This window comes from Haliaeetus albicilla, chromosome 2 (assembly GCF_947461875.1).
Source record: "Haliaeetus albicilla chromosome 2, bHalAlb1.1, whole genome shotgun sequence".
Taxonomy (NCBI): Eukaryota; Metazoa; Chordata; class Aves; order Accipitriformes; family Accipitridae; genus Haliaeetus; species Haliaeetus albicilla.
In genome coordinates, this window is record NC_091484.1 from 73,932,837 (window position 1) to 73,946,775 (window position 13,939).

The 13,939-nt window shown below is 45.1% G+C and overlaps 1 long non-coding RNA gene across 1 annotated transcript in view; it reads left to right on the forward strand.

Annotated features, from left to right (window-relative positions):
* Nucleotides 1–7,488, forward strand: part of LOC138688560 (uncharacterized) — a 31,128-nt gene extending 23,640 nt beyond the window's left edge. Inside the window, exons 2-3 of the long non-coding RNA XR_011327435.1 lie at nucleotides 5,685–5,902; nucleotides 6,909–7,488. This is a non-coding gene — a long non-coding RNA (uncharacterized lncRNA). The remainder of the gene's footprint in view (nucleotides 1–5,684; nucleotides 5,903–6,908) is intronic.
* The last annotated feature ends 6,451 nt before the right edge of the window (nucleotides 7,489–13,939 follow it).

A 13,939-nucleotide genomic window follows, 5' to 3' on the forward strand; every position in this document is an offset into this window, starting at 1 on the left:
TAGAAACTTTCTTCTGGTAACTAAGGAAAAGAGAAGTAATATTTTTTTTTTTTAAAGCATTTACTTGTCTGGTGGCAGGACAATACGAAACCTTACAAATAAATCATTCAAAAGAGGACAAGATGAATTTAACCATCCAGATAATGGTTTTGCATCATTTTCTTGCATTGAATATTAGGGTTCAGGAAAGACAGAGGAAGAAATAGGCTATGTCAATGGAAGTGATGATTCTGTTTTCAGGAAAAGTTGCTTTCAGTATCTTCTCATAGAGAACTGGTTTGGGCTGCATTTTTCATTATCCACTTGCACAAGTTTTTCAAGCAATTTGCGCTCTCTGATTTGTTCTGCTGCCTGCTTGATGGCATGGTCCCAGGTCACAGTCATGTGAGATACAGGAAAAGCAAATGGTCCCTCAATGAGATATAAAGAAAATTCCTGGCTTGCTTCCACTCAGGAGAATCGAACTAGCCTTGCAGGTCACCTGCTGCAGTAGGACATGTGTGTCTGGGTTCACTTTCCAGCTCCATTGCAGATGTCTTGTGTAATTCTGAGAGACTTACTTTGGAGCATTTCTGGAGACCTATGCTATTTAGTAGATCAACCAAACTGATTTTATCAATGTCTTCTGGCCTTAAAATCTGTGCCTTGGCTTCACATTCTCGTGTTCCTTTTTTAAACCTCCCTTGGGCTGCACTATAGGATAACACATAGCCATTCCTCAAGCTGGATTGACTTTGCCTTTATGGATATGATCAAAATTCTCAGCAGGGGTAAATCACCACTGCTCTACTGTCGGGAATAACGTAAAAGGTCTTACTCATTTAAATGGATGCAAATCAAGGGTAGTTTAACACAAGCTAAGTAAAGAATTATACTGGTAGAAAAGTAAATACAGAGAAACAGAAAAGAATGTTATTTATTACCAGTAGACGATGGTATGATGTTGCTTTAAGTGGACTTACTTATTTCCAACCTTGTCCCCTTTATGGTGTTATTTCCACCTCTGCAGAATGCACATAAACCTGTAGCAATTCAGGAAGGTCCCTTTCATGTCCAATTGTCACTGCATTACAAAGTGTTTTAAGATGCAAGATGGCAGGAAATCCCTTCACTGGGAAGTCTTTCCATTACATCCTGACTCTTGTCACATTTTGTGGAAGGCAGCTAGTCCTCCACCTCCTTCCCAGAGTCCTTCTACAAACTTTCACCAGCCCAGCCATCCTGCTGCCTCCCTGCTCTCCACTTGCAAAGAAGCTTCTACGTGGCTCATATCTGCTTGCCCATCTCTCATATTTGCAAGCTGCTGTTGGAAAATAGCCATGAGGAATACTTCACTAATATATTGCCACGTGGCCTCTGAAAATCTTCTTGATATCTGGTTTTCTTGTAGAGTCCGTGACTTTATTTTCTGATTCTCCTCTTTCTTCCAGCTTTTCACAGGTCCTTAAGACCTTTCCTTTCCCCTTTTATATCTTTCCATGTCAAGTTTCCTAGTTTCTGGGGGAATAAATTAAAAATGCAAAGCCTCTCACAGTGGATGTCAAGTGATTTTTTTTTTTTTCCCCTTTCAGCCTCAATCTATGACTTAAAAAGAAGCTCCTGTGAAGGCTATAATTCCTGCTAGAAATGCCAAGTTGTATTGGCCACTGATTGTGGCTTTAATGTTTATACACACATGCACACAACGCTGTTCTGGAGACTACTCCTTGTGCACATCCAAACCTCAAGCTAATCCTCATCACAGTGCAAATGACCCAATATTGCAGGAGAGTAGATTTTTAAAGGCATTTTGAGGATATAGTCTTTGGACAATGCTTGGTAACGGGGAAAGATCTTATCTGAAAATAGTTGTGTTATTACTGCTGTTTTGTGCTAACAAGAATGGCCATATATGAAGGTATGGCTGTACTGAGTTTCTAACCAGCAGATTTACATAGGCTTTAGTTCCAGCCCCCAGTGATGCAATCTTAGTTAGAGACATGATCTGCAACAGTGAAAGACAGTCAGTCGCTATTGCATGACCATCTCAATTCTGGGGTCTATAAAAGACTGGCAGATCAAAGTCTAGGTTTAGCTAGGAGGATGGAAGGGGGTTTAAAATCCACAAAAGAAAACCTCTGGGAGCATCAGCATCCTTGGACTGGTTACAGAGAGATGGAAAAAGAGTGGGTTAGAGCTCAAAAAGGACTGAAGTCTTGGGTACTTCAGTCTACTGTCTGCTTGGCACATGCATTATCAAATGAAAAAAAACACTGAATGATCTTTTAAAAAGAGGAAAGGTTTATGCGTAAGCAGCATTTTATTCTCCTACTTGTTCTTAATGAGGTCAGGACATGTTTAAAAATATTTTCTGAGGTGGTTTTTTTAATGTATAGTGTATGTGTTTAGATCAAAGAATGGTCAATGAAATCTACAGTTTTCCATCTCTCAATGGTTTTTGATTGTTTAGAGGCATGGATAATTCCCATGAATACTGTGCCTTTTGGGCTGACTCCATGCCAGACATTCCTGGTTTGATTTCCATGCTGTATTACCTTGAAAAACTCAGCCTTGAGCGTTGTCCCCAGGTCACATTTAGCCCTGCTCTGGGAGAAGGCAGAGAGCCGGCAGAACTGACTGTCGGAGGACATCGTGTCTCCTGCTTTGTTGTTAATCTTCTGTAGCAAGCTGCTCACCATCACTCATATTTTCTGTCTTGCTTTTCCTGTCTATGGACAAATGCAGTCATTAAAGTCTAGACTAATTTCTATGGAGACCAGAAGTTCATCAGGACAGGGCTGGTGTATCGTTGTCCACATATACTGAACTTAAAAACAGTGGGCATCTGCCAAGAGCTGTGCTGTGGCACTTGGGATCACCTTGAACTGACTTGGACTTGTCTTCCTAGTGTCTCTGCCTGCCTTTCTATAGACCCTTTGGGATCTGACCACACAGAGTGCAAAAGCTTAATTAAAATTAGCTTAAAAACAGAAGCAGTTGAAAAGATACGAAAGATGCTGGGGACAGAGCTGGCAAATGCAGAGCCTCAAGTTAAACTGAATTAAAAAAAATAAGTTTAAATCCACTGAGAGTATCCACACAAGGGTTTCTACCAGTTTAAGTTAATTGGTTTAAAAGAATGCTTTTAATTAATCCTGTGTGTTCCTATAGGTGGATGAGACCTTCCTCGGAGGCAGTAGAAAGTGACCAGCGTTCTCAGAAAGGGATGATTGCAAAAAAAAAAATCATTTAGCCATCCGCGTCCTCGTCCCATGGGAGGAGCAGATAGCCCAGCTGCTGCACCAGGGATGCTCGTTCAGATCCATGAAGTATCATAAAACTTTTTGTGTCACCTGGGGCGAGCTGCTTAACATTTTACCCATTTCTCTGTCCAAGAAAAAAAAGGATAATTGCATCTAATTCCCTGGGGTGCCTAAGAATAAATATATAAAACATTATGAGGGGACAAGATACTGCAGTAATGGGGGCCATGTTAAAACTACCTCTTTCTTTCTATGAGGTGGTTCTAATGATGTATATTGCTTTGCAGGGTAGCTACTGGCCATCCATTACTTTTCAGACAATGAAGGCATTAGATGTGTCACTAGAATTATTACTGCCAAACTTGTGATGCATTTTTTTATGAAATTTAAACATTTATGGTGCTTTGCAAAAATAAAGGAAAAAAAATTAAAAATCTACAAAACCTTCACCCTTAACATCTTTCAACAGATCTTGTGGTGTTGGATGGAAAATGAATTTAACAGGATATTATTGTTCTGTTGCAATATTTCTGGTGTACAACAATATTATACTTGGTGTTAAACTTTATTACTAGCCCTGTGATAAAATTAGTTCAATATTGGCTTCTTTTATAATATGGTTTTACAATTGCAACATGGGATAATGTCATAGTACAAAAAAAAAAAAAAAATTGCAAACAAACCCAAACCCCCTAAACCCAAAAGCATGGAGTGGAGGAAAGGAACAGAAAGTTACATACTGGGAAGGTACAGGACAGGGGTTGCATTTTAATGGAGGGTGCTGTGAAAATTTCTTTCTGGAACGGCTTGAAGCTAGAAGCAGCATTTTGATTATATTATATACAGGCTGATGACTGTCACAGTGAAGTGTCAAACAGGGAGCAGGCAGGAAAGGCAGGAGAGAAGGCAACAATTTCACGGCAGTGACTAAGCCTAGTTTGCCCGGAGGTGAATTTAGAGCAACGTCATCATGCTGTCATTGGCTTCCCAAGGAACAGAGGCTTCCGAAATGGGGCTTTTTGAGGTTATTTGTATTCCTAAATTGGGTGAGCTTAACCTCAGAAGGGTTTAGTACATTAGGGTGAAAATACAAGTCTAAGCAGTGTTATAACAGCATAATCAGTGTGTGGTGTTCAGACACGCAACACTATGCCATGTTCAATCAGACATCTTCCTTCCACTGCTGTGTCATTTGCTATTTCATTTACAGAGCCTGTGAGCTCCTTCGGGCAGATATTGTCTCTTATTTCATGTTTGTGCAGAGCTTGGTGCAACAAGACCCAGTCCCTGCTGTTATTTTTGGTTACTGGGCTAGCATAAAACCTAGCAGAGCTAGGACTGGAGAGCCCAGTTCTGAACCAGTGCAAACCTGAGGAGCTCTACTGGAGCCAGGACTAAGCAGGCAGAGAAAGAGGGCAGAAAGGTCTGTTTATGGCAGTTGAAAACCTAAGTCTGGAAGCAGTGACTTCAGAGTTGTGTTTAGGATGGTGGGTCGTAAGTATGTTGTAGCTTGTGTCCTGCTGTGTCTCCAGGTCACCCTTGTCTCAGGGATACCCATTCCTTAGGGAGCAGCTGGCCCTTGCCGCACCTTGTCGTAGAGTAGAAGATGAAATCAAAATCGTCATTCTGATTAGTATAATATTATTATATCATCTTTTTTTTGGTGAAGGTAGGAATTTTACTTCTTGAGAATTATGGCATCTACTGGATGCTGCTATTAAAAGCAAGGCTGAAGTTACACAAACCGAAGAGCTACACTGTTGTCTGTGCAGATCTCTGTGCTGATTTCAGAAGAAATTTCTGCTATAAAACTATTGAGCCAACCTGGCTCCAATGTTTCCTCTGCTTCAGCTTAATCTGTTCTCATGTTGGAGCACATGTCTAGTAAAAAGGAGTGGAAGGTGGAAAGAATCTGGAAAATGTATTGCCTACATGAGCAGTGTATGCAGCCAGCAGAAGCAGTTATTCCTAGTAAAGAGAGCTGGGAATAGTTAGGAACACTCACTGGAGAGTATGAAACCCTTTGGGCTTTGCTGTAAAGATGTAGTGATACAGATATGTGGTAGCTTCCAGAAGGAAAATACAGCTAATGAAAAGGCATAGCAAAATATCAAAACTTGAAGGTGAAGTTCAGACATTCCCAAATTAACAGCTAAGCTGCTAACTGCCTGTGGAAGCCTGGGCTGTGCCAGCTCCTATCTAACCCATTGTGCACTGACACCAAGGAGATTTTTGCCCTGGACACCAGAGCTAGATCGTGCCAGCACAGACCTGGTGTGATACCCACCCCTCAGACAAAAAAAAAAGAGCAGGGTAGTCACAAAGACCTGCTCAGCAGAAGGATGTCACTAGCAAAATCTGGGTTTAAATAAGTGGCTGCAGTTTCTGGTGGTTCTAACATGCTTTAAACTCACTACAATTACCTTATTTTGCTGTTCCTAGGTACACAGGCACTTTGGATTTTCCAGACCATGCACTCTTGTCACGCGAGCTGACCCTGAAAGCCTCTTCTCTCTGAGACTCTTTCCCTCCCCCAACCAAACCATGCAGAAGATTTGGGTTCGTGCATAACTTTCTGAAGCAAGTTTGTCTGGCTGTGAACTGCCACATTCTCCACGGCATTCAGTCCACTGTATGCAGCTGAGTTGCATCCCATTTAGGTGGGTTTCAGCAAGCAAGGTGATGGATTGGAGCGCAGTGTCATTCATTGCTTGATGATCTTAAGGGTCTTTTCCAACCTGAATGATTCTATGATTCCATGAGCAACATTTAAGGGAGAAAATAGCCTTGCTGTGGATGATTTGCTTAAAAGTAAGAGTGGCTGAAGGATACATGAACATGTAGGTGGGAAGGATTTAAAATGGTGAATAATTAAAGCCTGCAGATAAACTGTCTGGTTATTGTTGTAATGGCCTTGGTAGCTAATAGTACTGCTTCCACCCATGGCTGGAATTGGTGGGATGCTTAAGGTATCCCCTAAGGGTTTTTTAGCACTGAAAGCTAAAGAAGCAGGGAAAAACTTCTTGAAGTGGGTGGTCCTTCACCATAGATGTATACTTGACTTATCTCGCAGCACTGCCAATTGCAGAAAGTACGGTATAGGCTCATCCAGAAGGACTGGCTTCATCCCTTGGTGCCACTGGTAGACCTGAGCTGACTGCAAACCGAGGCTGCTGCTGGGTGCCACCGTCCGCTCTCTGCTCCTGAATGTGCATCCAAGAGCCACCCGCCTCCACCTCCCAGCTTTCGTCCTTGGGCACAGTATCTCCATCTCACTCTGGTGACCAGATCCTGTCTCTGTCCTCTCCACCATCCTCCAGGCTCTCCTGGAGCAGCCGGCAGCCTGCAGCCTGCAAGAGTAGGGGTAGGGCTGCCTTAGCCCTTGGCCCCCAAATGCACCCACCCCAGGGTGCCCACCATATCACGGGAAGTGAGGCCTTTTCAGGGGTGATTAGGAACACAAAGGGCTGTGCCTGACAATTAGAGAGAGGCTGTGGGACTGTGACAAGCATGACTGGAATTTGGAGCAGGCGAGCACTAAAATCATCCGTGGCCACAGCCTCAGCTTTATGTTTCAGCAGCAAGTTTTAAAGTTGGAGGACATGCTTTGTTGGTTTGGTTTCTTTTTTTTTTTTTTTAATGTGGATTTATTTCTTTTTTCCACAGCTTTCTCAGGCAGTTGAAAGGAAATTATGGTACCGAATCAGCCCGTAGTGGAGGCAGGAGGTTTTGTAGCATTTAGACCTGGAGCAAAGAACCGGGACCCAGAAACTAACTGTAATGAGAGCGCGTCCTTTCAGAGCCAGCCATCAGGGAGAGCAAATCAATCATGCCCTGCCCTCCGCTGGGACCAGCGAGTGATTGATTCAGCTCCTGTCGGCTGCCCTTATGGACCGGGATGTGCGTGAACATGAAAGGAGCAGAACAAAGGCCCCATTACCGCAGTGGGCAGAGAGAAGGCTCCCCTGCTGCTTGATGCATCTCTCCCTCTCTAAGCTATTGCAGCCTCCCAGTCTTTGTCCTCTTTCCTCCTCTAGCGCTTTGATCCTTCCTTCCTCTGCTTTCCAGCCAGCCTGGCCCCAGTCCCTTTTTCTAGTTCCTCCCAACTGTGAAGTTTGCTTGTCGGGAAAGTCCCGATAACCTCACGTAATGACTACTATTCCTGGCCGATCCTTGTGGTTGGTCCTTCTTTCCCATCGATTTTTCTCTCCCCAGCCCCATTCATCCACGCCTTGCAGAAGGAATGAAAAAAATAGGCTCAGACAAGTGTCTGCTTTTTGGGATTCGTTATTGGTGATGCACTGGTCTCCCGGTTCTCGCTTGTGGTTCCCAATGTCTCTCTCCTTCTGGGAAGCTCCCATTTTTCTTTATTTATTTGTCTTGGGTAGGACCATGGAGCTGAGTCACAGAAGTGGAACGGAGCATGGTTATTTTGGTTTGAAAAGAGTTTCTGTCCCTTCCCACTGCATAGCGAAGTGTGAAGGGATGAAAATTTGCCTGTGATTTTTCTTCCCTGAACTTCTTGTTTTCACCCACATTATTCTTAGTCCCTGGCTCTTCCCCCTCAGGGCTTTTCTGGGCTCCTGTTGCTGAGGCCCCTCAGCAAATTGGTGGCTGAAACCAGCAGTGCCAAGACGTGAGCTAAACGGTGCAAGGGGTATGGTACTTCTTGCCCTGCTGACAGCCAGCTGCCTGAAGCTAAGTTGCTCTTCTGCTGAGAGGCTAGCAGGGTTTTGGCACCTCAAAAATGGTGTGAAGCTTCATGCTGTAGCATCTCAGGTACCATCTGAGACCAAGGACCTGGGGGAGTCTTGTCCCAGTTCCAGCTGTCCCCAGATGTGGATATTGATGAATATTGAGTGCATCCAACTTGAGTTCACAGGCTTCAGTGTCTTGGGTGCTGCTTTCTCTGGGACTCCTAGAATTTCTGAAGAAGAACACAAATGCTCAGAGCTCCAACAGCCCAAAAGTCCTGCTGCCCTGGTTGGCCTTTGGCTTGTGAAGACAGGTCCTGGTGCTTGTTTTTTCTGTTGCCAGCTCTTGTTTGACCCAGGAGCAAGCACCAGAGCTACAAGCATAACTTCGTAAGGCCAGGGGAAGATCTGATCCTCCACGATACCTGGAGTTCAATAGCCTTCTACTGCCTCCAAAACATGTGGGGTGGTTCAAGGTAAGGAAGAGCATCAACACCTGGCCCTTCCTCTGCTGATTCATGGAACAGTCCTCCCTTTAATATGTCCTTTCTTACTTACCTCTATTTAATCACCCCTCCATTACTCATTCAGTCCGAAAGAAGTTTCTGGTTGTGCCGAGTGAAGAATTTTTATTTCTCCAATCCATATGGCCATGCAAGCTCAGCAAAATCCACTGGTACAGAGCGGCATGGTTAGTATTCTGCAGCTCCATGGGTAGGTTTTGAGGTTGGTTTTTTTCCCCTTTGTCTTTGTGTGGACACACACACACACAAGGAGAGGGCAAAGGCTAAAACCTCAGAGGGGCTGCTTACAGTTTCATCAATATTTCATGATTAAGAAGGTGACAGAATTCTGCTTTATTTAATAAGAATATTCCCTAGGTAGGTCCTGTTTTCCCAGCCTGCTCCTGTAATTACAAACTGTTTGTGCATTAGCTGAACAGCTTCACCGAATTGTCTCCCCCTCAACTGTTTTAAATTAAAGGGTTGACTTTTGCCTTGGTCAGACCCATGCTTTTCCTGGAAACCAGTGACATTTTTCATAGTTGATTTTAAATGAATTAGGAAGGGAAGAAAAGAAAGTGTGAGAGAGAAACCGGGTACGATTGGGGGAGCTGAATTTCACCCTCTCTGGGCACAGCTTGCGAGCATCAGGCCGTAGTAGTCAAAATGTCAGAAGAGACTCTCTAAATTAAGAATCATAATCTGGGAGCAGCGGCACCCACCAGCTGGATAGATGGTGGCCTGCAGAGAGGTGGGGATGGAATCGCATTAACCACTGCTGCAGCTCTTTGCAGCAGAAGCTCTCACCGACTGTGGATTTCCACAGCACCAAGTGTAATGGGCCAGTACCCGGTTGGCTTCTCAGGGCTGCCACAAAATACCACACTAAGAGCAGGTCTGTTTTTTAGTATGCTCAGTGCTTTGCAAGTCCCTGGTGTTTTACAGGCGAAGGAAGTATGAGGAGCATGGCCATATTTTGAGCTCCCAATGTGGAGATTGGAAGGGGCTACACAAAAGCACCCCAGGTCTTTGGTCTCCCTGCACTCCTGCAGCTCAGGCTGAGGATGGACACACCTCCAACGTGAAATGGGGACAGGTCATCTCCGTGGGACTGTTGCCACACCATGGGAGCATGCAGTGGTGCAAATAAGGGGAAAAGGACGGCTTAAGACTCCTTAGCACTCCCTCTCTCATCTAAGCAAATTTGTGGCAGGTTTAAAATTGTTTCTGTTGCTGGGTCTGTGCTGGCTCATCTCCATCTCCTGATGCTTTGGGGCACAGGATGCATCAGGGGCAAGCGCAGGGGTTCATGCTGGGGTTTTTTAACCCATGAGGACCTCCTCTTGGCTGGTGTAACACACTTTCTTCTCAGCTTCTGGGAGAAAAGCTGATTTTCCTCCTGGACCAAGAGATGGACTTCTGGGCCCTAGCAACTCTGCAGCCCTTGGGATTCCCCCCCCCCCTTAGCAGGACAGGTTTCATTAGCATCTGCAAGGGATGCTCTTAGCTTGTCTGGAGGTGTCACTGCAGGAAGGCTCAGTCCTTTCAAGGCTTCCCACCATGCTATCTGCTTTAGTCCACGCAGCACAGTCACGGGTTAAGTGAAGCAGTGTTTGCGGTATGGACGTGGCAAACAAATGACAAGGTGAGCCACAGAGGGTCGAGGGAGGATGTGGGCAGAATGACTGGAGGTGGCTGCTGCTGTTCTGCCTCCTCGTATTCATCTGACTTCTTTGTTCCAGCCTTAGGAGGGCAAATTCCACAGGAGATCAGCGATTCAGCCTGCGGCAGGATCAAAGTAGCCTCATTTCCAGGGTTCCTGTCAGATGTTTGGATTCTCTGGCATGGGGACAAAGTCAGGATTTTCCATCAGCTGGGGCACTGAAAGCTGTATGTGTTCGTATGTGTGTATGTCTCTGGCTTCTCTCATGCCTAATACTGGCTGGGGGGTCTTCACCCTTCCTTCTGCTTGGGGCTTTCTCATCTACCTGGCTGCCTATTTTTATGAAACTTGGAGGAACAGCTTAGCTTTGGGAATGCTTCCTCTCTTTTATACTTGGTGGGAAGGGACCATTGGGTTCAAAAGTTATTTGGGATGAAAACACACAGGTTATGATTGCATAAACAAGCTAGAAATAACCCTTCAAACCACTCTTCAGTGTCACAACTCCAAGCTTACCTCCCAACAGGAGCTAGAGTGCATTTTACAAAATTGTGATTTTTTTCCCCCCATTTAACTGAGTGTCTGAATACATGTAGTTGGAAATGCTCGGTAAGTGCCATGAACATGGGTCTGAGTAAAGGAAATGAGTCTGATGTGAACATCACTGCTCACTGGTCTTTTCTCTCTGAACACCATCCATCACAGCAATCCCTCCTTCTCCTGGATAGTTTTCCCTCAGCCAGCACCACATGGAGTCAGTGTGGTGCAGCAATAGGATCTGAACAAACAGGAAGAAACCTAATCTGTGCCTATATATCCCAAAGAACATTTAAGACATCCTGAAAATGCCTTCCAGGACATGGGGACATCCTACAGTAACCTTGAACATATGGTCACCTTGTGGGGCAGCAGTACAGGTGGCTCAAACCAATGGGCAATATTACGGCCCACAGCTGCCTACATTTAGCTGGGACTCTGGTGATGTGGGCTGGAGTTTCTACCCTCTCTGTGCCGTAGTTTTCCTTTGGGAAAATGATATGCTGCTACTGACCTTCTGTAAGGTGCTTTGGGGTCTTCAGTTGGGAAGAACCCCATGAAAATTGCGTATTATTGGGAAGAAGAGCAAAAAGCATTAAGTTCAGAAGGTGACTAAAAGAGCTGTTGGCAGTTCAGCTGTCATCTGCGGGCAGTGATACTTTGAAAACCTAATGTCATTAAATGGACACTGTCATGGCTCTGAAAGCTGCTGCAGAGCAAAGGCGAGAAGGGAGTGACTCCGAGAGGCTGCAAAGGCTTCTCTTGTCTGTGGCAAGCCACGAGTTAAATGTGAGCTGGGATTAGGCAAATTTACAGCTCCAGGTACAGAAAACAAATACCAGGTCCTAGAGGGTAGGACATGCCAGGTGGGGGAAATGCTCAGTCTTTTCTTCTGAGACAAAAATTCACTAATGAGGTTGTCCTCAGAAAAGAAGTCATCGGGGTGAGCTCTTTCACAGGCTCAAAGTTCAGCTATTGTCTTGCCCCAGGACATGGGTTTGCTTTTAATGAAAGCCTTGAAACTAAAATAATAATAATAATAACAACAATAATAACTGGTTGGCTGCTGTTTAGCTGAGAGCTTATGGCTCGAGGTGTTTGCCCTTATTTCACAGCTATTTTCCCTATGTTCCTCTATGTGGGTGAATTTATACCACTTTTTATGAGCTTTTTGGAGGTGGGGAGGCAGCTGGGGTCACTAAGAGCTACAGGCTGCGGGGGTCCCTTCTTGCAAACCCTCCTCCTCCTCTGCACCCGAAGACCCCGCAGTCACCAGGAGCACGTGTGTAATCAAGACACCCAACAAGTTCAGAGCTCTTGCCTTGTTGCCTACTACAGTTTTGAAGTTGATGCTCCATGTTCTCACCTGCAATAGAGCCTCAGCACAGATTTACGGGCTGTCCATGGCTAATTTTAGAAAGATCTGCTACAAGAGGCCTTCTTTAGAGTGGCTCCACCATATTGGGCCCCTCTCTAGCTAGTGCTGTAGTGAAGAGAAGGGTGTTTATGGGTGTGTTCGATCCTTGAATAAGAATGAGGAGGAGTAAAAACATGTATGTATTTGGGGGATATTCACATACCTGAGCTAGGAGGCCAGGTTCCCTCAGGGGCAGAGGAAGCAAAATTACAAGTGGATGCTGTTCTGCAACAGCAGTATAAGGGACCTTCAGTTTAATTAGGCTGAATAACCCCTTAGCAGATGCATAAGTGGCTCAAGAGTAGGAGGAACAGCTGGGCTTCATGCACCTACATGAGATGCAGGACAGTGGTCCAGAGGCATAGGGAAGCCAGGGGGTCTCTGGAAGAAGATTTCCATTTTGCTGTAGTGGCTTCCTCAGCTGTCCTGTGGCATTCAGTTCCCTGGCTGATCTGCAAGGTCAGACTGCCATGTGCTCCCAAGCAGTATAGGAAGATGAATTTGCAGAATTGGAGTCTTGGATGTTAGGGGAAAGGAGGGAGTCTGTTTGGTTCCAGTCATTGCGTTTGTGGGGTTTTAGTCCTGCAGACTCATCACTTGTTTTGGCCAAGTGAGATTCTGCTACATGGTGGAGCAAGTCACCAGCTCAGAGGGCTGCTCCTGGAGTTTGGAGCAGAGTTAGGTGCCCCAGACAGCCTCTCGTGCACCACATGGCACCAGGCAAGGTCTGAAATCATTGACTGGATCCATGGACAGCCAGGTCTCTGATCTCATGGGATAACCCCCCATCCACTCTTCAGTCCTACAGGCACTAAAGCGTCTGTAGGACCTTAAAAAGTTGTCTAGCCCTTCAGGGGAGCCCCCAGATGCTCAGCCTCTCTGTGCCTCAGGGTGTCTCTGAAGAGGAGCCTTGGTGCTGTGCTACAAAGGCTGCAGGATAAGCAGCAGCACTTGTGTGTGTGCCCATGGACACAGCCCGTCAGCACTGATTACTTGTCTCAGAGTATTTTTTTCCTGCTTTGAATGTACAGGCAGGGTTTTTTCTGTACTTTGAAAACCAGCGCTGACTGGACTAGAAATGGAGCAACCTGGGTAAGTGGGTCTGTGAAATTGGTTGTGGCATAGTCATGGTCAGCAATGGTAGAGTGGGGGTAGGTAGGGCAACTCCTCCAAAAGATGGGTAAATATTTCCAATTCTTCCATCAGTGCCTGTCTCACACGAGCCAGAAAAAAGCAAAACGATACCCATGACTGAAGAAATACCAGGCATCCCTGGAGTTCCATGTAGTCTTTTAGAAAGAGTCTAGCCAGGAGGGGAGAAGTCATAAGATATTTTCCTGTATAAAGACGATACAGAATGATTGGGTCTCACGTAGTTTGTACCCAGCTCTGAAGCTCTGTTTGTGCTGATGACTCAGTTTTCTGCAGTGATACTTACTGGGAAAATGAAAAACCCACCCTCTTTGAATATAATTTCTGAGAAGAGGTGGGGTCACCTGAAAATTAGCTGTTGGTTAATAAAACTTGGTCTGCTGAATCATGTCTTTGTACAGGCTGGACTGATCTGCTGTGACCTAGGGAGGTTTTTTTGATCTGAATGCAGAAATCTTTGGCATCCCTGTGCTGCTACAGAATCCTTAAAAAGAAGTTTCATCGAGAGCATTTGTTACTGCGAAAAACTCTGCCTCGCTTGCAGTATGTTTCATGCAGTCAAGGTCTAGGAGAAAGTTATATAGCAGACAGTAAATCCCACCTACACTTCTTTTTTTTTTTCATTTTACAGACAGATGTCAGTGCCTTTGAGTGTATGCTACTTTTCAAAGTGGCTTTGTAAGCTGATAACACATTCTTCCGAGGCTACACAATACTTAGCACTGCTCTAA